General features: G+C 38.7%; 1 pseudogene across 1 annotated transcript in view; it reads left to right on the forward strand.

Annotated features, from left to right (window-relative positions):
• LOC148001994 (uncharacterized) overlaps nucleotides 1–25108 on the forward strand; it is a 741081-nt pseudogene that overhangs the window by 505463 nt on the left and 210510 nt on the right. The window lies entirely within an intron of this gene.

A 25108-nucleotide genomic window follows, 5' to 3' on the forward strand; every position in this document is an offset into this window, starting at 1 on the left:
TTTTGTCTCTCTTTCTCTACTCTTGTTTATTCTCTTATTCCTACGCTGTTCTCATGTGACTTGGGCATATTTTATCTGTGATACATTCTGTCACTTTTTTCTTTGAATTACTACTTTACCTGGCCCTCAATTATATGACACTTTCAAACATGGCTACTTCCTTATATGAACTAACCTTACAATGTACAATCATTTTCTAATATTTATCTACCTAGTTCTTACCTGGACCTATTGGCTGTAAAGAATTAACCTTTCAGGATGCCTATATTTATGGCAGAAACTTTCTGACCTTTCATATATGATGTCCTGTGTCTCAAAGATGGGGTATTAGAATAAAATTATTCTACACATTTTCTAGAACGTTGAAAGATTCAACTTAAGTCTTATTTTATGATCCCATTAGGAGTCATCAGTCCAAAACACAAAATCACTAAAACAAATCCTAGTTGCATCAGGTAGGGTGGGAAGATATCCCAGTGATTAAGCAGGCAGGAAATGTTAGAGAGACATGGGAAGAAGATTGTTTATTGGTCTATATTTATGGCTTGCTCAGCCTGTGTTTTTATAAAAGCTAGAACAATAAACCCAGCAGTGGGACAACCTACAGGGAGCTGGGCCCTCCAACAAAATTATTGATCAAGAAAGTGCCCAGAGGCTTTTTCATAGGACAATCTTATGAAGAATTTTTTTCTTAGTTAAGATTTCTTCTTCCGGGGTTGGGGATTTAGCTCAGTGGTAGAGTGCTTGCCTAGCAAGCGCAAGGCCCTGGGTTCCGAAAAAAAAGAAAAAAGAAAAAGAAAAAAAAAGATGTCTTCTTCCTCTTCCAAGTTATCTCTAGTTTTATATCACATTGATAAAAAACCTTCCTATATAGTTTGTAGGTGAGAGTTTGTGGGTGTATATCTCTAAGCTTGTGTATTGAAGTGATATTAAAAATTTTACAAAAGAATGGCTAATAATAACCTGTGTGTGTGTGTGTGTGTTTCTTTAATTCCGCAGGCTTTCGCCCGATTCTCGGTACCGTCTCAGTGCAGGCATGGGGCACCGACAGTGTATGTCAGTGAAATTATATATGTATATGTGTTTCTGCATGCCAACAGATATTATATGTGTCATAATAGGGTATTAAAGAGGACAATGACTTAATCTAAAGAAATGCTTTAGATTATAGCACACACCACCAAGAAAACATTCCTTTTTTGGCATGGGGTAGCAATTGGGCTTGCAACGATAAATTATGAAATATACTAGGAAGAGTTAAATAGCTCAGTAGGTAAAGATATTTGTTGCCAAGGCTGTTAACCTTGGTTTGGTCCTTGGGACATACACAATGGAAGGAGGAAATGGATGCCATAAATTTTACTCTGTCATCCACATGTGTACAATCACATGCAGAAACAAGCAAATACTCAACTAAAAGAATCAGAAAATTAGAATTCTATAAATATAGGACTTAAAATATATGCATAAATTAAAGTAAGGAAATAATTGACATGAGATATGGTAAGAATTCTGTAAAGCTGATACATACCCAGACTTAGAGAAAGTATCTCTATACATATGTGTGTTCTGTTTCTCCCATTTCTGGAGCAAGAAAAAAAATTACATACATGGAATTTCTGCCTAGTATTACAGAGCAACAGAACATAATATTGAGAATTAAAAAAAAGAATACATATATAGTTCATATGAAGGCAACTTGGTCTTGCAGAGATAAGCTAAACAAGTCTTGGATACTATAAGCTCAGACTCATGAACATGTATTACTCATATTGGTGAATCAAAAAACTTAAATATGGGGCATGTAGATTCCAGAGACTTTTCCACAGTGGAATTGTGTAACCAGGGTGACCAGACAATAGCACTTGCATTTGTATCACTTAGATTTATAGGGACCTTTCCTTCCATGGTGGAGGAATAGGCATCTACACTGAAATGTACTATATGTAACTAGAGAAATAAAACAAAATGTTCTCCTTTATACCCAAATCAGGAATACCACTAGGAGATTCCAGGTTTCTTAGTCACATCGTGAAATAGAATCAAGTGACCTTGTTCCAATATAATATTCTTCATTCTTTCTGAGATATGAGGTAGAGGATGAAAGAAAATACCCCCAACAACCTGAGTTTAGGGTAATATATTAGTTTAAAATGTCAAGTGTATGAGTCCAAGGGGATCTGACATCCATCAGGAGTCATGGAGTACTTCCACTGGACTCTCCACAGTGGTTGCCTGTGCAGGATTTAGTTGGGAATCAGCACTCATTTTTCAAATTTATAAGACATCAAAATGTAGACAAGAGGGATCATCCTCATATTCATTTACAAAGCACCCCCACAAGTTTTCTATTGTCTTACTTGGAAAGGATACATTTAAAAGAATAAAACAATATTATTATACTCAAGGAAAAAGCTCGTGGCAAAGAAACAAAACAACAATTAAAGGCAAAAGTCTATGTTTTTCAATACAGTGACTATAAGGAAAAGAAGTACACTTTAAGCAGAAATTGTTGTTATCTTCTTCAAATTTATGGAGCATGGATGTTATAAAATGAATGATAAGATAGAATAACAACGTAGGCTGAGAAGCTAATTGAGAGGGGAGCAGAAATTAAAATCAAAACAGCTCAGAGCATCAAAGAAGCCTGTGGTAAAACCAAATCTACAGCAACACAATTGTAAGAAATACCCATTATGGAAAAGTAAAAGACAATTCGAAAGGAACATTAATGTATATGATGGACACTTGTGTCAACTTGGATTTAGATTCCTCTAAATCTGGAGGGGTTTGTCTCCTATTGAGAAGACAAAATGTTGTTCCCCTTCAGAAATTTGAAGAAGATTGAATAATTTTACCCTCTTCGTCCTAGTAAAAAAAAAAAATAAGGCCAGAAAATAATTTAAATTGTAAACGTGTGTGTGTGTGTGTGGGGGGTGTGTGTCTTTATTAAATTATGTGTGAGTATTTGCATGCATAGGGTTGCCTGTGGAGGCTAGAAAAGGAAGGGTATTGGGTCCCTGAAACTGAAATTACCAGTGATTATGAGTCATCTAGTTCTTTGAATCTAACATGGGTCTTCTTCAAAAGTAGTACATGTTCTTAACTTCTCCGTCATCTCTCCAGTCTCCTGTAAAAATAAGTTAAAAAAATGATTTCTGTTGCCTAAAGACAAGGAGGCTGAATGAATATAATGATTCTGAGGTTATTTTTAAAGATGAAGTTCATTATGATAGACAATGGGCATACTATATCTAAAACTAAGAAGAGATAAAGTGCAAACAATAAGGAACAGTGTGCTGTATGAGAGATGTTGCGGGGTAAAAATTGACATGAAACTTTCTAAAGAGGCTTGAGTCTGCTTATAAGGTCGCAGAAATTTGTGTGTACATGTTTGTGTGGGGATACATGTGTCTGCAGGTGCATGTCCACAGGTGGGAATAAGGAGGTCAAAGGTCAATACTGGGTATCATTCTCAGTCACTCTCTACTGTATTGATTTTGTGACATGGTCTCAAGCTGACCATGGAATTACCAATTTAGCTAGACTGGGGCTCTGTCAAGCAACAGGGTTTCTTTCTTCTCCATTTCACAGGCACCAGGATGATTAGCTTGGAACACAGTCCCATGACTTTTTACATGTTCTCTGGAGACTGCACTCAGATCCTCATGCATGTATCAGAAATAATTTAGCAGAGGTGCTACCTCTTTCTGGCAGTGGCCATGTAGCTGCTGCAAGGAATAGCATATGAGTGATTCAGTGACAGGATTCTAATGTGGCAAGTCCATTTAAACCACTTCTTAGTTGACAAGGGAAATTTGGTGGCCTTTATATTTAGTACCAAGTTTGCATGCCCTACAGGCTCTCCTTTCCTTCATTGTACTGCATATAGTCATTATCAAAATTGTATCACTTCATCAGTCATGGACAAGGCCATCTGGAGTCACACAGGCTACGTCACTGTGGATGATTCTACATCTTTCTCAAAACTCTTTCAAGGGATAAAATGTTCTTCACCTCTTTTTGTATCTATCAATCCTCCAGATGTTACCAAAAATCCTGGGAATTTGAGACTTATAATCATATCTTTAGAGAATTACCCAGTCACACTGAGCAAGTCTGTGTCAGTTGTGGAGAGAGGTAGGTCCTGCTTACATAACTATATTTAAGAAGCTATATCTGATCAATGGAGACATGGGAAATGTAGTGATTATGTTGGATTGATAGAGACTTGAAAATGGCTCTTAGAATGATTACATCTCACAAAGATCTATATATTAGAAAGATGTCTAGAAGATCTGCTTTGTAAAATGAACTTGTCTGTCTGCAATTAAAAGGGAATTATGATGGGAGATAATAACTAGAGATAGTTTATCAACAAATGTTTAATTCAGCCTCTCACCATGCATAACTATGTAACCATGTTTGCTACCAGACGGGTTATGTCTTCCTGTTTACAGGACATGCCTCGCCAGACATCTCTTTTGTCTTGCTGAAATTGTGCTTTTTAATGCAAAATAAGTTTAGGTGGTGATTGATCCAAGGAATGGGAGAAGGAGGAGGGGGAACTATCGGGGGCTTTGTGTAAAGATAGAGCTTTTGAAATGTGGATATTATGTTTTTTTTAATAATGTAAGCAATGATATCACTGCTTGGGTAAGCACATTTGTCATTGTATAAATATAGAAGGCTCAAGTTATTTGTGGCCACTTGCCTGAAAATCAAAAGGTGGTCAGTGTCTTCACTTTTATTAACTCACTTTCTCCATTTCAGGACCTAAACATTATAGCTAGAACTGGCATTGGCATCTTCTTGGTTCCTAAATTTTAATTTTTTAAAAATTTTTATGAGATATATTTCTTTACTTCCATTTCAAACATTATTCCCCTTCCCAATTTCCTGTATATAAGCCCCCATTTCCTCCCATCCCCCTACCCCACACAGGTATTCCCCCTAAACATCTACTTTATTCCCCCCCCCATATTCCCCTGCACTGGTGGTCCAACCTTGGCAAGACCAGGGGCATCCCCTTCCCCTGCTGCCCCAACAAGTCTGTTCTCTGCTATATATGCAGGTGGAGCCCTGGATTATTCCATGTATAGTATTTCGGAACTGTTTTAGGCCCTGGAAGCTCTGTTTGGTTGGCATTGTTGTTTTGATGGGGTTGCATGCTCCTTCAACTCTTTCAATATTTCGTCTAATTCCCTCCAAGGCTCTTGTTCTCAGATCAGTGGTTTGCTGCTAGCATTGACTTCTGTATTGGACATGCTCTGGATGTGTCTCGCAGGAGAGATCTATATCCGGTTCCTTTCAAGATGCATTTTATAATCATCATCTCATCAATCTTATCTAGTATACATATATATATACATATACATATACATACACATACACACACACACATACACACACACATACACACACACACACACACACACACACACACACACACAAACATATATATATATCCCCTTTTAGGAAGGAGTGGGAGCATCTGAACTTTGGTCATCCTTCTTCTTGAGCCTCCTGTGGTCTGTGGATTGCATCTTGGGTAATTCGAGCTTTTTGGCTAATATCCACTTATCAATGAGTGCATACCAAGTGTGCTTTCCTGTGATTGAGTAACCTCACTCAGGATGATATTTTCTAGTTCATTCCATTTGCCTATGAATTTCATGACCTCATTGTTTTTGATAGCTGAGTAGTACTCCACTGTGTAGATGTACCACTTTTTGGTATCCATTCCCCTGTTGAAGGGCATATGGGTTCATTCCAGCTTCTGGCTATTATAAATAAGGCTGATATGAACAGACTGGAGCATGAGTCTTTGTTGTATGTTGGAGCATCTTTTGGGTATATGCCCAAGAGAGGTATACTGGGTTCTCAGGTAGTGCAATCTCCAATTTTCTGAGGAAACTCCAGACTGATTTCCAAAGTGGTTGCACCAGTTTGCAATCCCACCAACAATGGAAGAGTTTTCCTCTTTCTCCACCTCCTCCTCAGCATCTGCTGTCAACTGAGTTTTTTATTTTAGCTTTTCTGAATGGTGTGAGGTAGAATTTCAGGGTTGTTTTGATTTGCATTTCCCTGATGACTAAGGATGTTGAACATTTCTTTAGCTGTTTTTTGGCCATTCGATAATCTTCAGCTGAGAATGATTTGTTTAGCTCTGTACCCCATTTTTAATAGGGTTATTTCACTCTCTGGATTCTAACTTCTTGAGTTCTTTGTATGTTTTAGATATTAACCCTGTATCAGATGTAGGAATTGTAAAGATCTTTTCCCAATCTGTTGGTTGCCATTTCATCCTATTGACAGTGCCTTTTGCTTTACAAAAGCTTTGCAGCTTTATGAGGTCCCATTTGTCAATTCTTGATATTAGAGCATGAGCCATTGGCGTTTTGTTCAGGAAATTTTGCCCAGTGCCCATGTGTTCGAGACACTTCCCCATTTTTTCTTCTCTTAGTGTGAGTGTATCAGGTTTGATGTGGAGGGCCTTGATCCACTTGGACTTAAGCTTTGTAAATGGTAATAAGAATGGATCAATTTGCATTCTTCTACATGCTGACCTCCAATTGTACCAGCACCATTTGTTGAAAATGTTATCTTTCTGCCATTGGATGGCTTTAGCTCCTTTGTCAAAGATCAAGTGACTATAGGTGTGTGGGTTTATTTCTGGGTCTTCAATTCTATTCCACTGATCTATCTGTCTGTCTCTGTACCAATCCCATACAGTTTTTATGACGATTCCTCGGTAATACTGCTTGAAGTCAGGGATGGTGATTCTCACAGAAGTTCTTTTAATATTGAGTATAGTTTTCGCTATCCTGGGTTTTGCAAATTGCTCTTTTTATCTCTATAAAGAATTGAGTAGGGATATTGATGGAGATTGTATTGAATCTATAGATTGCTTTTGGCAAAATGGCCATCTTTACTATATTAATCCTGCCAATCCATGAGCGTGGAAGATCTTTCCATCTTCTCAGTTCTTCCTCAAATTTCTCTTAAGAGACTTGAAGTTCTTGTCATACAGATCTTTCGTTTGCTTGGTTAAAGTCACACCAAGATATTTTATATTACTTGGGAATATTGTGAAGGGTGTCATTTCCCTTATTTTTTTCTCAGCCTGTTTATCCTTTGAGTAGAAGAAGGCTACTGAATTGTTGGAGTTAATTTTATACCCCGGCACTTTGCTGAAGTTGTTTATCAAGTTAAGTAGTTCTCTGCTGGAACTTTTGGGGGTCACTTAACTATACTATCATATCATCTGCAAATAGTGATAATTTGATTTCTTCCTTTCAAATTTGTATCCCTTGGACCTCTTTTCACTCTCTAATTGCTCTGGCTATGACTTCGACTATTAGATTGAATAAGTAGGGAAAGAGTGGGCAGTCTTGTTTACTTCCTGATTTTAGTTGGGTTGCTTCAATTTTCTCTCCATTTAGTTTGATGTTAGCTACTGGTTTGCTGTATATTGCTTTTACTATGTACAGATATAGGCCTTGAATTCCTGATTTTTCCAGGACTTTTATCATGAAGGGGTGTTGAACTTTGTCAAATGCTTTTTCAGCATCTAATCAAATGACCATGTCATTCTTATCTTTCGCTTAGTTTATATAGTAGATTTCATTGATGGGTTTTCATATATTAAACAATCCCTGCATCCCTGGAATGAAGCCTACTTGATTATGATGGATGATCATTTCAATGTGTTCTTGGATTCCATTTGTAAGTCATTTGTGAGTATTTTTGCATCAATAATAATAATGGAAATTGGTCTGAACTTCTTTTTCTTTGTTGGGTCTTTGTGTGGTTTCAGTATAAGATTAATTGTATAATCTTATTATACAATTATTAATTCATAGACGGAATTTAGATGTGTTCCATCTGTTTCAATTCTGTAGAATCATTTGAACAGCATTAGTATGAGGTCTTCTGTGAAGGTCTGGTAGAATTCAGACCTGAGTCCATCTGGACCTGGGCTCTTTTTGGTTGGGAGACTCTTAATAACAATAAATGCTTCTATTTCTTTAGGAGTTATGGGGGTATTTAGATGGTTTATTTGTTCCTGATGTAGCTTTGGTACCTAATGTCTGTCTAGAATATTGTCCATTTCCTCCAGATTTTCCAGTTTTGTTGAATATACACTTTTGTAGTAGGATCTAATTTTTTTTTTTAAATTTCTTCAGATGCTGCTGGTATGCCTCCCTATTCGTTTCTGATTTTGTTAATTTGGATACACTCTCTGTGACCTTTGGTTAGTTTAGGGTTTATCTATCATGTTGATTTTCTTAAAGAACCAGCTGCTGGTTTTGCTGATTCTTTGTATACTCATTTTTGTTTGTACTTGGTTGATTTCAGCTCTGATTTTGATTATTTCCTGCCTTCTACTCCTCTTGGGTTTATTTATTTCTTTTTGTTCTAGAGCTTTTAGGTGTGCTCTCAACAGTGGCCCTTAGAATTGGGGGTGATTTGGAGGTGGGGTTCTGGATTTCCTTGGGTATTCCATTGTCTTTATAGGTGATAGCTTCTGTCCTAATGTGGTCTTTATCTGGTTGGCTGTTTTAACAACTACCTCTTAGGAGAGATCTCCTTAGTTGGATGGGGGGAGGTGGAGTAAAGGGAGTGGCAAGTGGAAGCTCCTTTGTTTTTTTAATGGAGTCCTGTACTGGGGGGAGACAGAGGAGCAGACAGTCTGCTTAGTGTCTCCTTTGAAGCCTTGGGGGTTTTTGGCATCAGCTCTGCCACAGGGCACATCCCCTAGGTGATACAGGACTTAGAAGTTTGACCACACTTACCCCACACTGCCACAGGGTGGGTGTTGGGCTGTGGAAAGATGCAACAACACTGCCGGCAGGGGGTGGGGGGGGTGCAGGAACTGAGGAATTTTTTTTTAATGTTGTGTTTTCGTGTGTGTCACTTAACTGTCACAGAAAAGAGGAGAAACGGTTTGTCCAATGGGAACATTCCCTTGGCATATCGGCTTTGGGGCATTCCACAGAAATCCAAAACGTTAAGCCTTTCTGCAGATTAAAGAACTAGGTGCCCTGTAGATTTAAGTGTCTGCTGTGTTACCAGGTTAGGTAGGGAGTCTGCCAAAACCGATTGCAGGCTGTTTTGCAGGCTGTCTGGATTTAGACAGGGGCTAGAGGGACCTTTAGCCAACCCCAGAGAGTAGCTCTGGCCAGGAGCCTTCAGGTGCCCCTTCAGCTTGACCTAAGCTTGAGATGGTGCTGACTGAAAACTCAGCAGGAAAAGATAGGTTGTTAGTCTCCAGAGTTGGGGGAGGTGACTCACCTTCCCGCACTGCAGTTTTGTTGATCATTGTTCCAGCACTACATTTTAGGGCTCTGGTGCCCGAGTGCGCTCCACAGTGATCTCTGACCAGGCTGGCTAGTTGTGTGGGTACAGGTAAAGGGAGAAAGATCTCAGTCAGGGAGGGGGACCATTTATTTGCCCCCCCAACTGCGGGTCCTTCTCCTTACCCCGACTGCCTGCCACTTTGGTTACCTGGGCTGGGCTGAACCAGCAGGGGACTGACTAGCCAGTGAGGAGTGCAAGGGAGATTCTGGAAGTGATGATTTCCGGAGAGCAGATCTCATGTCCAAGTGGCAGAGTAACAGCTCTTATAACAAGCTCGTAGACGATAATTCCTGCACGCCTTTCATTGTGCTTAAATAGTTTTGTAAATGGGTCAGTGTCTGACAGAAGGTACTTCCTATTGGTTTGTCCTGAGAGCTTGGGAAGACCTCCTCATATACTTATTTGTAGGTGTGATCCTGCTTCTACCTCTGATCTGTCTTGAGCCTACATGACCTGTGGTCAAGGGGCTTGCAGCATTGCCCTACATGACTGGTCTGTCTCAAACCTCTGTAAAGGGGTCTTTGGGGGGAACTGATATCCTGGGAAATTGGGAAGGCACCGGCAGTCCCCTTTAAGTGTCCTGGGGATTCTACCTATCTCCATCAGGAATCAGGGTACCTTTCCCTGCCTGCCCCTCTAGTGAATTACATTGATGGATTTCCATATATTGAACCATCTCTGCATCCTTGGGATGAAATCTACTTCATCATGAAGGACTATCATTTTGATGGTTGCTTGGATTTGGTTTGTAAGAATTTTATTGAGTGTATTTGCTTTGATATTCATAAGGGAAATTGCTCTAAAGTTCTCTTTCTTTCTTGTTTTTTTGTGTGGTTTAGGTATAAGCATTGTTGGTATCAAGTGTTGCCTTTAGCAGTAACACCATACATTCCCAGAAGACGTTTTGGCTCAAGTCTCACCTCCACCTGGGCATCTTTACCTCACAGTACAAATAAAAGCAGACTCCCTCCACCCGCACTCTCTTTTCTGTTCTTTCTCTGGCCCCTTCCCCTTGTATTTAATAAGGGAATTATTAAATCTCACCACATGGAACCGTGTTGGTATTGGTTTGGTGTGCTCTTTCTGGACGGGCACAGCCAATATTGAATAGCAACAAGCATAATTATGGTTTCATGGAAGGAATTGGCTAGTGTTCCTTCTTTTTCTATTTTGTGGAATAGTTTGCACCATATTGGTATGACATCTTCTATGAAGGTCTGATAGAATTCTGCACTAAACACATCTGGTCCTGGGCTTTATTTGGTTGGGAGACTTTTAATAACTGCTTCTATTTCTTTAGTAGTTATGGGACTGTTTAGATGCTTTGTGTGATCCTGACTTAACTTTGGTACCTGGTATCTGTCTAGAAAATTATCCATTCAATACAGATTTTCCTGTATTGCTGAATATAAGCTTTTGTAGTAGGATCTGATTATTTTCTGAATTTCCTCAGATTCTCTTGTTATGTCTTACTTTTCATTTCTGATTTGTTAATTTGGATACCCTGTGCCCTCTGGTTAGCCAGGCTAAGGGTTTATTATCTATCTTGTTCATTTTCTCAAAAAACCTACTTCCACTTTTGTTGATTCTTTGTATATTCCTTTTTTATTTCAACTTGGTTGATTTCAGCCCTGAGTTTAATAGAATTTCCTGCCTTCTACTCTTCTTGGGTGCATTTGCTTCTTTTAGTTCTAGAGGTTTTAGGTGTTCTGTCAAGGTGCTAATGTATGCTCTCTCCAATTTCTTTTTGAGCTGTGAGTTTTCCTCTTAGCACTGCTTTCATTGTGTTCCAAAAGTTTGGGTACGTTGTACCTTTATTTTCATTAAATCCTAAAAAGTCTTTAATTCATTTCTTCCATGACCAAGTTATCATTGAGTAGAGTGTTATTCAGCTTCCATGTATACATGAGTTTTCTCTCACTATTGTTGTTATTGAAAACAAGCCTTAGTCCATGGTAATCTGATAGGATGCATGCAATTATTTCAATATTATATCTGTTGAGGTCTGTTTTGTGATCAATTATATGGTCAGTTCTGGAGAAGATACCATGAGGTTTTAAGAAGAAGGTATATTCTTTTGTTTTAGGATGAAATGTTCTATTAATATCTGTTACGTCCATTTGGTTCATAACTTAGGTTAGTTTCTCTATGTCTCTGTTTAATTTCTGTGTCAATGAGCTGGCAATTGATGAAGGTGGAGTGTTGAAATCTCCCACTGTTATTGTGTGACATGCAATATATGCTTTGAGCTTTAGTAAGGTTACTTTTATGAATACAAGTGCCCTTGCCTTTGGAGCATAGATATTCAGAACTCAGAGTTTATCTTGTTGGACTTTTCCTTCGATGAATATGAAGTGTCCTTCCTTATCTTTTCTGAAAACTTTTAGTTGAAAGTTGATTTTATTCGATACGAGAATGGCTAGTCCAGATTTTTTCTTTGGATCATTTGCTTGGGAAATTATTTTCCAGCAATTTACTCTGAGGTAATGTCTGTCATTGTCACTTATGTGGGTTTCCTCTTTGCAGCAAATACTGAGTCCTCTTTAAGTATCCACTCTGTCCATGTCTTTTCATTAGAGAAGTGAGTCCATTGATATTAAGAGATATTAAAGAATAGGATTGTTGTTTCCTGTTATTTTTTTGTTGTTAGAGATGGAATTATATTTGTGTATTTCTCTTCCTTTGGCTTTGTTGCAAGAAGACTACTTTTGTGCTTTTTCTAGGGTTAGATTTCCTCCTTGTGTTTGAGTTGTCGATCTATTATACTTTGTAGGACATAAATACCTATCTTAAAGGAATACAGCACAACACAGGTAAGGAATAGTAGCCCTTGAAAAGGAAACACAGAAATCTCCTGAAGAACTACAGGAAAGCACAAACTAACAGGTAAAGGAATTGAACAAAGTCATCCAGGAATCAAAAATGGAAATAGAGACAATAAAGAAAGCACAAAGGGTGACAACCCTGGAGATGGAAAAAGAAGAAAGGAGATCAGGAGTCAGAAACACAAGTATTTTCAATCAGAAATCAAGAGATAGAGGAGAGAATCTCATCGGCAGAAGATAACAGAAAACACTGACACAACCATCAAAGATAATGTAAAACGCAAAAAGCTCCTAACCCAAAACATTGAGGAAATCCAAGACACAATGAAAAGATCAACCCTAAGGATAGTAGGTATAGAAGAGAGCTAAGATTTCCAAAATAAATGTCCAGTAAATATCTTCAACAAAATTGTAGAAGGAAACTTCCCTAAAGAAAAGAAAGTCATGCCCATAAACATACAAGAAGTTTACAGAACTCCAAATAGATTGACCAGAAAGGAAATCTGTGCCATCACATAATAGTCAAAACACCAAATGCACAAAACAAAGAAAGAATATTAAAAGCAGTAAGGGAAAATATCAAGTAACACATAAAGGCAGACCTATCAGAATTACACCAGACTTCTCACCAGAGACTATTAAAGCCAGAAGATCCTTGGAAGATGTCATACAGCCCCTAAGAGAACACAAATCCAGGTTATTCTATCCAGCAAAACTGTCAATTAACAAAGATGGAGAAACCAGTATACTCCATGACAAAACCAAATATACAAAGAACCTATGTATTTATTATGTGTATCTAACTGTGTGTCAGACAGATATCTATATACACATATAAATAAATTACATATTTACTAAATTACTCAAAAACATTTTACAAGGGCTGGAGAGATGGCTCAGCGGTTAAGAGCACCCGACTGCTCTTCCAGAGGTCATAGGTTCAATTCCCAGCAACCACATGGTGGCTCACAACCATCTGTAAAGATATCCGATGCCTTCTTCTGGTGTATCTGAAGACAGATACAGTGTACTTATATATAGTAAATAAATAAATCTTTAAAAAAACATTTTACAATATTCAAGTAGACATATGTACACACATGCCTACATATATACACATATACAGGTGTGGCTGTTATATACCCATGGGTTAGGTGTCTTTTTTGCACATCTGTCTTTATTAATGTATGTGGTCTGTATGTGTGTGTATGTGTGTGTGTGTGTGTGTGTGTGTGTGGCATGTGTGTGATGTGTATATATTTATGGGTAAATGCACACCCTTTTGTGTGGGAACACATGTGAAAGTCAGAGGAAAAGGTCATGTGTAGGTTCTCACTCCTTACCTTGTCCTGGGCAGGCTCTATTGCTACTACCACTGAGTAGTCAAGGCTACCTTGATCAGAAGCATACAAGACTTATCTTCTTTTCTCTTTCCACCTTACCATATGACCTGTGGTATCCAGTCAACCATGCCCATGCTTATTTCATATGGATTAGTTTTTGATATGGTGGGTGTTTGCGGCAAGGTCTTTTCCTTACTGAATAAAGGTTTCAGGGCACCAATCACTGGACATATACTTCCAGGTTAGACTTCCAGGTTGGAGGGAGAAAGAGAGGATGAGAATAGGGGCTTGTGGATTGTTGGATTGTGGGAGAACTTGGGGTAGGTGATAGAATGAACTAGAGCCTCCCACTTAGATTTCCGATCAGTCAGGATCAGCCACTGAGGGATTTCATTTACTATGGCTTACTAGTAAGGATGTTAGTAGTTGTACCCAGTGATTGAATTACCTGTTGATTCTAAACTGAGTTTGTGTGGTGTTTGCCTTCACACAGCTTCTCAACTGATTTCCAGAGATAGGTACAGTCCCACTACCACCCCCACCCCCAGGCAGCCGATAAATTTGGATGCTCGAATCTGAGGTTTGTCATGGTAGTAACTTTCTAAAGTGACTTAGCAAATAGGTTGAAGAGGTTTCTAGTGCTACAGGCCAGAAAGTCTGTCAAGATGAGAACAGCCCACCAGGGTCAAATGACCCATTGGTGCCATGTGACCTGCTAGTATATGGGGTAATATAGGATGGTGCCCTCTTCGGTATTTCATGCTGCAGGAGTTCAAATTCAGTTTGAACCAAAATGAGTACTTTGGTATTAAAGCCTAAGTTTTAACCAATAACAATATTCCAGCACTGACATTATATTTCTTAGCATAAAGCATCCTATGGAATCTGTACGGTTCAGAATGAGTTCTCTGTATTTGATCTTTTCACAAGATTCAACCCAACTCCCAGCTCCTTTGGAGGTCACCAACAATACTATAGGCTGTTCTCCTAAGGCACCAAACCTGGGTATAAAATGTAAAATGTTATCTGGTTGATTGAACTCCCATGAATCCATTTCCTTTCACTTTCCTCTTTGTTCAGCCACTGATGGCTTTTGGTTGTCTTTTTAAGTAGCCATACACATACCACCTTTTACATTGTCTTTTACAGAGAGGCTCTATGGCTCACGTCTGGACAAACAACACCAGGCCAACAGGGCTCCACGTGGAGAGGTTTATTGGAATGATAGAGACAAAGGCCAAGGGGTGAAGAGAGGTAGGAGAGAAAGAGAGGAGAAAAAGGGAAGAGAGGAGAGAGAAGAGGAAGAGGGCAGAAAGGATCTGCCTCTTATGTGAAATGTGGTGTAACTGTAACATGAAATGTATGCTGGAAATGGATGACCGTTGCCTGGACAACAGATGCTCAGGTGACAAGATGACATCATTGCTGGAGGCAAAAGCAGTTCCTGATACCAACATTTGGAAATTTAGGTCACCAACTGGGACCCTCCTTTGTACCTGTAGCATACCTGTCAAAAAAAACTAGATGTAACCATGCAGGGATGGCACCTTGTATTTGTACCTTAGCAGCTGCTGAACTCCTTATTCAAGAATAAGAAAAACTAACATTTGGGTTGCCTATCATGGTCTTCTCCTCTTATAACACGTCACAGCTCCTACCTTTCAAAGGTTTACAGAATCTACCTCCCTCCAAGGTTCTTTCTCTTCAGGTAGCACTAATAGAAGACTCCACACTAACCTTTCAATCACACCTGCCTTTCCAATCTTCTTTCTCCACCAAATACTAACCACTCCTTATCTCACGCCTGCATTAAAACCTTAGAAGAATTATTACCTCACCCTTCACACATACAGGAGGGCAATTTGCCTAAGACCATCTATACCTGGTATAGAGATGGAAGCTCCTTTCTACATGAAGGAGCCATAAGAGCCAGCTGCCCCATAGTGTCAGACACTGAGGCACAGGCCCTTCCTGCTCATACCACCAATCAACAGGCTGAAGTAGTAGTCTTTACTCATGCCTTTAACCTGGCACAGGGACAATCCCTCAACATCTACACAGATTCTAAACATGCTTTCCGTATCATCCTGACCCTGCCACTAACTGGAAGGAGCATGGGGTACTTATGACTAAAGGAGGATCAGTAACTAATGCAAACCAAATTATGGCCATGCTAGAGCCTCCCATCTCCACACAGCTATAGGGTTTGTTTACTGCAGTTCCCACCTGACGAATGACTCTATTGTCTCCAAGGGAAAGACGGAGCTGAAGAGGCAGCCAGAGCTGAGGCCCTTAGGGGCCTACACATGTCTCACCCTCCCCAGGACATTCTTACACTGCAACCCACATCCCCACTCTCACTCCCTAACACTCATTAAAACTCTGTCCTATCTTCGACACAGCTTTCATCCTAACAGCACGGCATTGTCTTATTTTGTTAAAACCCACTTGAAGCCTACTCCTAAGGACTTAAGTTTCTTAAAATCCATCACTGCCTCTTCTAAAGTCTGTCAAGAGTCAGATTTCAACCTCTGGTATTGTAGCACCCCTTTTTCTACCCATCAGGCCAGAGGTTCCCTTCCTGGAACTGACTGGCAACTTGTCTTTACCCACATGCCAAATGTGCCAAGTACCTCCTAGTTTTGATTGACACATTCTCGGGGTGGGTGGAGGCATATCCCACAACTAACAAAAGGGAAAAAGTTTCTGAGCTCCTCTTCCAAGAGATCATCCCCAATTTGGTGTCTCAGCCTCCCTCCAGTGAGACAATGGTCCCTAATTTACTTCCCAAATTTCTCAAATTCTGTCTAAGGCCCTAGATGTCACCTGGCATTTTCATATTCCATACCACCCTCAATCTTCAGGTAAGGTAGAAAGAACTAACTGCTCCCTAAAATCCACTTTTGTCAAACTGTCACAGGAACTTTGATTGGGCAAAACTCCTACCTCTGGCTCATTTTAGGCTACAAGCTCTCCCCAAGTGACCTCTTTGTCTCACCTTTCAAACTCATGTACGGATGTCAGTACTAACTCCTGGTCTTTCAACTAAATGTGCTCCCCTCCTAGACCATTCACTTACCCCATTACTTTGTCACCCCCTTTCTCTCCTATGGAACTTTACTGACCACCACTGACTAAGGCCACACGCTGTCTCCTGTCCACTACCTATCAACATTGAGATCAAGTTCTTCTGTCCCCTCCAGATCAGCAGCTCTTAGCTGTCTCTCCTAAATGGTAGGGCCCTTCATGGACCCTGCTCTCTTAAGCCCCACAAGATGTTGAGACCACCCACCTTGTCCCCAATCCCAGAAGAATGAGACTCCACTCTAGCATCTGCGCTCCACTCCACTGGATTAGACCTGGGCTTCTCCTCTGATCGTTTCCATCCATGGTATCACTTACATCTAGAGATTCGTGGTTCAAGGAATCCCCACTGATAACAAACAGACTTTCCCAATAGGATCAGGAAACCGCTCCATGCTGGGAGCCAATCCAAATTGCTGTCATCCCTATATCTGTCATTCCTTCTGCATACTATGTTCTCTTTGTCTGCTTCCTCTTTGACCAGACAAAAAATGATTGCAAAAAATGGCCAGACAAATATGGGGGCTGCCCATATTGGTCGTTCCAGATACATATGTTAGGATCAAGGACCAATCACTTCTGTCAGCAATGCCAGACCCTGTTCTTCTATATACAAGACCCATGGAATCCCAGGTAGAAAACAGTTGTTGGTAAGCTCTAATGTAAAAACAAAGCAGGGTCTCCAGTGAGTACTATCCACATCCAGAGAAATTTTGTCCAATTTCCCAAACTCTAGATATCGAAAAAATAGGAGAAATAATCAAACACTCCTCCAAGGTCCTTACGTCCTTGACATCCTCCCTCACAAATGGTAATAACTTGTCATTTAGCCTTTTGATTCAGACCCTGACCTTGGTGTACCAACTCCTTATGGCACCCAACCTGGTCACCCAATCTCTGCCTAAGTGCCCTGCAGTCCAAAACACGTCAATTCTCTGTGGCACTGGTATATATTGTCACCTACCTGCCAGCTGGTCAAGAGGAGTTTGCACACTGGTGTTCCTTCCCTGAACTAGGAGTAATACATGGCAAAGAATCTCTACCAATTCCAGTTTTTGACATATACCTGTCCAGCATAAGAGGGCACTGCAGGTTGTGCTATTCCTGGTTGCTGCAGAAGTAGCTACAGGTGCTGGCACTGGAACAGCAGGGCCGACGATTTCCGTAACCCTATACAAGAAGTTCTTATCCCAGCTTGACAACGGTTTCCAAGGAATGTATGAAACCATGCTCATAATCCAGAAAAAGATCGATTCTTTGGCACCAGTTGTGCTTCAGAACTGACAGGGACTAGATGTTCTGACAGCTAAAGAAGGTGGTCTTTGTCTGTTTCTCCAGGAAGAATGCTGTTTCTATGTCAATGAATCTGGGACAGTAAGAAATAAATTCCATCAGCTGCAACCAGACATCTAGAAATTTAGGGAACAGCATGAGGCCTCCAATTCCTGGGTTTTTGAAAACCCTACATGGAAATAGGATACTGCCCTTCTTAATGCCTCTTCTCCCCATTTTCCTGGAGCTACTATTTCCTCCCTGCCTCATTAATCTTGTTTCCACATTCCTTCAAAGAAAAAGTCAAAATTTTCTAACTGAAAACTCAAACATTTCCTTTTACACAATTATCAAGTGGACCCGGATGGTGAAAGTCAGCTACACCTCAAAACTGATAATGCTCCTAGACAGCAGGGAGCAGTTTAAGATGTCTAAAGCCCCTATTTCCCTTTTAGCATCGGCTTCCCCTATTTCCCTTTTCTCTTCCCTCTATGATAAGAAAAAGGGAGGTATGTTATAATCAGAAGTGGTTTACAGCTAGCCTCTGAATCCAGCAATGACATCATCTTTAGGTAACAAAGACCTGCTTGCTTCTGTTGCCATGGCAACCGCCACACTCTCAAGGCACATGCCTCACTCACGTTAAAAGTACACACACACACACACACACACACACACACACACACACACAAATGAGTATTTACAAACTGATAAGTAAGATAGAGTACACTATTCTTTGTATTATTTTATACTATCATGTGTGTTTATAACTATGCTCACATAAAGAAAACTATTATAAGTAACTAAACATCATTTAAAAGATGGTAAGAAGAAGCAATAAGTATCTATATAAGCAATGGAAATGGAGAAAAGTACACAATTACAGTGAGAAATTATCTCTTTTTAAATTGTTTTTAATGAGTTTTTAAATAACCATACCACTAACTTTCAATTTAAGTGCCCAGGAATTAAATATCTAAAGCATATTGTACTATAACTGACATGGATAAATCCTACCTCACAGTAACTAGTACTTTTTTAAATAGGCAAAGACATATTTGTATCCAGGAAAATACATTGTTTCAGGTAGCATAATTTAAAATTTCAATCTCCTCCTTCCTCTCTAGCCTGTCAACAGCCTTATTTTCAAATGTTTTCCTATTACCCATCCTTTTCTTTTCACTTCCTCAGTCAGGTTCTTCCAGTGAAATTTAGGTCTTATACACAGTATTCCTGCTTGGCATAAGCTTCTGTGAATATGTAAGAGATATATTCCTTTCCAAGGTCCTTCCTCTTATGTTCATTAATGGACCTGGTGAAATTCAATAAAAACACACTAAGAAGTGAAATAAATGGTCTAGTGACTTGTTTTCATATAAATCAAGGATGTAATTACAAAATATTAATTTTAAATTATAGGCTGAATAACAGTTTTGTGCTACAACAAATAAAAGCAGTTTTCCAAAAAACAAAACAAAACAAACAAACAAAAAGCAAAAACAGGGTATGTTGCAAAACAAAGCAGGTGAGCCCTAAACTATGACATTTAGGAAACAGATTTTGTTCTGAAAATATTTCCGCCTATAGTAATGGAAACAAGATCATACATGGTTCAGAACCAAGAAGTATACCTTTTGAGTATGCATAGTATTGTAATCTGTATTGACAATAAGTCAATATTACTTCCTGAATCCTATTTGAGCCGATATAAAGGTAGGGGAAGAAAAGTATGAAAATGGCGGCCACCACATTCTCAAAGCTGAAAAGGTAAGATAGTCCAAAAACAGTTAGAAAACATTTACTGGGAGTCTAATCCTATGCTGAAACCAAACAACCAAAAAAGAAAGTCATACACCAACATCTCTGATAACCATATGTGCACAAGGCATTAATAAAATACGTGTAAACTAAATGCAGTAACACAAACAGATTTCCCATTAGGCTTAAGGCCACTTCATCCCAGAGATGGAGGAAAGCGTCAATACATGAGAATTAACATAATCTACCACATAAGTACAAGTACCACCCTATGGCAGACATAAAAGACCTTTGATAAAATACAGCCTCCATTTGTGATAAAAGTCTTGCAGAGAATAGGGATACAAGTAATTTATCTCAACTTGATAAAGGCAGTATACAGCAAAAGTCATCCAAAAGAGAGAAGAATTCAAAGTATTTGTGTTGGAATCAGGACCAAGACAAGGATGTTCACTCTTCTCACTTCTCAACATACGTCTTACAGTGTTATGTCAAGCAATTAAACAAGTCAAGTTAATGAAGCAAATACAAATGAGAAGGGAAGAAATCAATATATGTTTATTTTCAGGTTTTAAGATTCTATACATAAAAACTAAATCATAAAAAAAACTAGAGCTGATAAATATTGATAAAAGTTGAAAAACACAAAGTTAAAGCACAGGAATCAGTATCCTTTTTATATACAAAAGACAAACACAGAAAGCAAGGGGACAATACTATTCTCAATAAACTAAAACAAAACAAAACAACAACAAAATACTTGAAATTAATATGACAAAGGAATGTGTGCCATGAAAACTGTAAAACACTAAAGAAATTCACTGAACATAATCCTGCTTAAGAAACAGCTACAGGTGTTTCTTGCCCTCTTGCTAAGAGCAGAAGAATAAATAATACTCTGTTAGTACTCAGTGGCTTCTGGGATTTTCCTAACATTCACATCACCACAGAGAACTCCAAACAACTAAGAAACCTCTTAAGTTATTGAGAAGCAAATCCCAAGCTTCATGTATTTATCATGTAAATAAAATAAACCATTTAAGTATCAAGTTTAAAATGGAGATAGGATCTAGTATGTACCCCCCCATTACCACAGTCATTTGGGTGCGACTCAGTGTGTCAGCTCCAAGGACTATGTGTCCTGAGAGCTATGTGTCCTGAGGACTTGAGGCTGTTATGGAGTTCTGTTCTGTTCACTGCCAGCATGTTCCTCATTATCTAAGAATTATGGGAAAACTCTACGGGGCCTCAAATCACTCACTGGCCAACATCTCTGGTACTAACAATTGATTTCTTATACACATTTTTGCCCTCAGCTTCCTGATGAGATTTATTAAGAATTGCTCTTGTGTAGATACTCATTCTGAGGATTGAAAGTAGATATGACTGATTTTTATATAAGTGGTTAGATCTGTGAGTCTTTTAAGAATACTTTTTAAGGATAAATAATGAAATAATTACTCCTGTCTTTGTCTAGAAGAAAACTAAAACAATTACATTGCAATTTAATGCTGCTTGAGAGATTTGGCTGGGATATATAAGTGATTAAAAAGCACAAGGGTTAGGGCATCCATCAACTATGTGTATCTGTTTAGGCTTGTGTATGATGGGCTGGAACACTGTTCCTTCTACCATCAACTCTGTGTGTGTGTGTGTGTGTGTGTGTGTGTGTGTGTGTGTGTGTGTGTGTGTGTGAATTTTCTCTCTTCCCTGGTCTTTCTCACTGACCCCAAGGAGTTAAGAGTTCATAGGTTTTTCGCTGATCATAGAGAGTGCCAACCCCCCAGTAACTTAAGCTTTGCTCCCTCAGAAAACTGCCTGTTGAGTAACATCTCTAGTCGCTGGCTCCCTGTGGCAGCATCCCTATAGGTGTCTGGATCTACCCCCATCAATACCTTTAAGCACTGACCCCAAACGGCTGCCTGCCTCATTTTACCCACCACACAGATGCCAACATTGGTCATCAGCAATGGTAGAAAATAGTTTACTTTTAATTTAGAAGGAAATCGAGTTTCAGCTTAATTTTCTGTGTGTTTTCTTGAATGTATGTGACTGTGTCCGTGAAGAGACGGACTGCCCAGAACTGCAGTTATGAACAGTTGTGAGGCGAGTTTTTCTTATTTGTAAAGACTCACAAATAATGCCCCGCCAATGCCATTCAAATAAAAAAAGAAAAAGAAAAAGAAAAATGTAGCTTTCAATTTTTTACCATTTTATACCTGAAGGAAGATAAGCATGACAATGCCTATTATTATTATTACTATTATTATTATTATTATTATTATTATTATTATTTTGGTTTTCACTGGAGGATCACTAGGTACAATTATGTTATTTAAAATTCTTTACATGGTAGTATAGATGAAGGACTCAGACTAAAATATTTCCTTTGTAATATATATTTCATATGTGGAAATTGTAGAACTGACTTGCGAGGCTTAATCTTTCTAAAAATATAAAAAAATCAACTATTCATTAAGAAATAGAACTCACTTAGCTTCTCCATACCTGCCTTCATAGCTACAAGAAGCAATTTCATCTCTTGAAAAAAACAGAATCAATTCAATTTCTTTGCATAGAATCGGGATTCTTACTCACTGATGAATCTGATATTAGGTCTGCATTAAAATAAGATTTAATCATTATGTTAAAATATATTTTCCTTAAGTTTTATTAAGGAAACATGGTTTCTATTATTTTCAGGTGCAAATATTTAGGTTCCAAACACCTGCATAAATGGCCGTTATTTCTATACTTAGTACAAAAACTAGTAAAATTGTTTTTTTATTCTTCAGCAGTGTTCAGACAAAAACACGTCACAATAAACTTACGGTATCGTGTTTTAATAAATGTAAACCATTCTGTTACCTTGTCACACAGTCCCTGCGGTAGGCAAGGATGAAAGTGGTAAGGAGGATGAAGTCCACCTCCTTGCTTAGGAGAACTATGCAGCTCACTATAATAGGAAAAACAGAAAAGAAGTTTCTTGGAATGGTTATTTTTTCTTTCCTAAAAGAACTTTCTATAGAACTTAAAACTAGTATGTTAAAGAAATTTCAAGATTCTGCCAGCCATTTGATTAAACAAAAACTTACTAATCATTTTTAGAAAGTTTGGTTTCCTGTTTCCCATATCCAGAAACTAAGTCAGTGTAACAAGATGATCTCATCTATACACTACATCCATCCATACATACATGCGTGCACGCAGACGCGCACACACACACACGCACAAATTTATCCACATTATATAAATATTTTTATATACTATAATGACACTTTATCTTAAACATTAAAGTTTTTCTTTTACGTACAGGTAAAAAAAGTCTAACAGCATTATTTTCTACTTGTCATGAAACAAGTGCACCTTCAACTAAAAAACCTGAGCTCAATTTTAGTCAGTAGTAACTGCTTTACAGAACATAATTCCATTTTCGATAGAAAAACAGCTTACCAGCATTTGTAATATCCAAACCAAATTTGCAATCTCACCCAGATGTATAAATGTGCCCGGCACCTGAACCATAAAGAAGTCCATAAATAATGGATAAGTATATTAAAGAGATTGGTCATTGCTCTGGATAATACTAATTGGTTAAGCATGATGTGTGCTTTTATAGAACTTTTTCTGCTACAAACAACACTGATAGTAAAGCAAGACCCAAACCTATCACTTTAGCTAATTCCAAACAAAGCTATTCTGTGTACACTGCAGTAGAACATAGTTAAAAAAAAACTACTCACTGCCTCTTTTTCACACATATTGAAACACTTCAAAGCTGTATGAAAAACAGCAAAGTTATTGCACCACGAGAAACACACAGTACCATATCTAACTTCATTTCAGTAGAGCATGAGACTTAATCTCAGGGTCAAAGGCACCAAGTATAAAGGGAATTAAACACTCTAACTAGTCCAAATAAAAGACACACAGTCCAGGTACTTTATTTACAAGTCATAAGCCTAATTGGGCAGGTTTACAGCTACACTAACCTATATCCATGCCATAATGTTCCTTGTTACTTGCTCTTTTTCCAGGCCATATGCTCAGGGTCCATCTCCTCACATGGTGGTTTCCTCTTCCCTTGGTCTCCTCTCTTGTTCCCCCTTCTCCTGTCTCTTGAGACCCTCCACTCCATCCTCAATCCCACCTTTCTTCTTCTATTGCCTAATCACAGACTCTATCCATTTTTGATGAGTTAAACTAAGAAGCAAAGTTTACAAAGCATCACTTGGGGTACTTGAGGACCTGTTCCTCAGGGCTTCCAGATCTTGGGAGCCAGTATGTAGGGAGCATTTAAATACAAGCAGCCCCATGCCAACCCCACCAATAACTTTTCCTTATCTGACCAATAACCATCAACATCTTTACCTAGTACACAGCCCATACATATATTTTCAGATCCTAGCACCCATAGCTATGGCTTCTGGTAAAATGTAAGTACGTGTCACATTCTTACAAACTCAAGACAAAGTAAGCAGATTATCCAGTGTTTCCACAACAGTCCACTATTTATTCTGGAAGAATTTAAGGGTCATCAATAACAAACCAACAGAAAATGCCACTAAACAAAGACAACAGCCATGATATATCATATTCCAAAGTTACAACCATGAATTAAGCTTTAAAAGGAAGTTACATAACCTTTATATTTTAAGGACTTTTAAAATAAGAGTCTCACTTGGAAATTATGCAAAGTTCATCTTTGACCACTGAGTGTGGGCCATGCACCCCCACTGCCCTGGCCTGAGAGGCAACACCATAGTGTTCTTCTTCACTGAGCTAGCTGACCTGTTCCACAGTGCAGCAGAGTGCATGGGTCTCTCCACAAGCAGAGTGAGCTACTCCATGTGAGCTTCATGGAAATGCAAGGATACATGGTCCTCACTGGAGGGCAAACTAGACAAGCACATGGAGAAAGGATGTGGAGGAAGAGTTGGAGAAATCAGAGACCAGGACACAAGATAGTGAAAGAGAAATCGCTGAGAGTCAGTCTGTGACTAATAGAATTTTTAAACTGTTGCTCCTGTAGAATGAAAAGTAAAGTTGCTAACAGGACAGAAAACATCTGCATCCTGGGAATCCAGGAAGGGTTTGTAAAAGGCCCCAAACATGTGCAGAGATTAAATAGCTCTAAACGGAGTCATCAAAGAGATGATTCAGGAAACAGCACACAAAGGAAGTCACAGATGGATCAAATGCTCTGGTTACATTGACCTAATTTCTCAATATAGGAACAAGAAATCAGTTTCCAAAAAACACGAAAGATGCTTCATCTAGCAATACAAGCCAATATTAGACCTTATTTTTATAGAGCTAATGTGTAGAAGTGAAAGATACTAACTTCTAAAATGACTCTTAGTACATTTAATTTTTGTCTGATGTCTAATAATGACTCAGAGAATGTGATATTGGGAAAAAGTAGAAGAAAGGCATTAGAAAAAGAGTTTTAGGCACAGGTTT

Source organism: Rattus norvegicus, chromosome 12 (assembly GCF_021556685.1).
Source record: "Rattus norvegicus strain SHRSP/BbbUtx chromosome 12, alternate assembly SHRSP_T2T, whole genome shotgun sequence".
NCBI classification, from domain to species: Eukaryota; Metazoa; Chordata; class Mammalia; order Rodentia; family Muridae; genus Rattus; species Rattus norvegicus.